At 36.9% G+C, this 737-nt stretch overlaps 1 long non-coding RNA gene across 1 annotated transcript in view; it reads right to left on the reverse strand.

Annotated features, from left to right (window-relative positions):
* The window catches only part of LOC116700651 (uncharacterized), a 3,395-nt gene that overhangs the window by 1,504 nt on the left and 1,154 nt on the right, over positions 1-737 (reverse strand). Inside the window, exons 3-4 of the long non-coding RNA XR_004334695.1 lie at positions 173-354; positions 1-6 (exon numbers count right to left, since the gene is read on the reverse strand). The exon at positions 1-6 is cut by the window's left edge and continues 247 nt beyond it. This is a non-coding gene — a long non-coding RNA (uncharacterized LOC116700651). The remainder of the gene's footprint in view (positions 7-172; positions 355-737) is intronic.

The following is a 737-nucleotide window of genomic DNA, read 5'->3' on the forward strand; positions in this document are numbered from 1 at the left end:
ACAACCCTAATGAAATTAGTTTACATAGAAAAGTGAGTGTTTTTTGAAGTTTAGATAACTTCCCAAAAGTGTCCAATAATCTACATCATTATAATGTAATTAACCTTCTCTCTCTCTCTCTCTATATATATATATATATATATATATATATATATATATATGATCAGATTACCTTTTGCTGCATGCCATATGTCATAGTAGTGGGTGATTTTACGTTCTCTCAGGAACTTTTGGATCTGAGGGTGACAATCAGTGATAACACAGTCCAACTTCACACCACTTCCATGTAGGAGGTCCAAGCTTCTTTTAAGAGCCTCCTTCTCCATGTATGAGCTTCCCCTCCACCTCGTTGCTCTGTGTAGAAAGAGGGACACACACATACAATAGGTGTCTATTAACGTTTTTCCATTGTGTATCAAAACAGGTGATTATGTACACACACACACACTTTTCTTTTGTTTACAAACACATTCATACCTACTGTCCAAATTATTTTCACCAGCCTCCCCCACAAAAAGAAATGCAATTGATTGAGCTCAGAGAGACCAATCAGCGATAATCCAGATGTATAGTTGTATTCCTACTATAAATAGTTCACTAATGTGTTGGGAATGGCTCACATATTTGAGAAAAGTAGCTACTCAGTCGTCATGGTGACATTATTGGATAACACTGCTCTGCTAAATGCCACCCAGTCACAATGCTACACAAGCACCATAAGACGTCTGGTTTTGTAA

The sequence above is a fragment of the Etheostoma spectabile genome, chromosome 13 (genome assembly GCF_008692095.1).
Source record: "Etheostoma spectabile isolate EspeVRDwgs_2016 chromosome 13, UIUC_Espe_1.0, whole genome shotgun sequence".
NCBI lineage: Eukaryota > Metazoa > Chordata > Actinopteri > Perciformes > Percidae > Etheostoma > Etheostoma spectabile.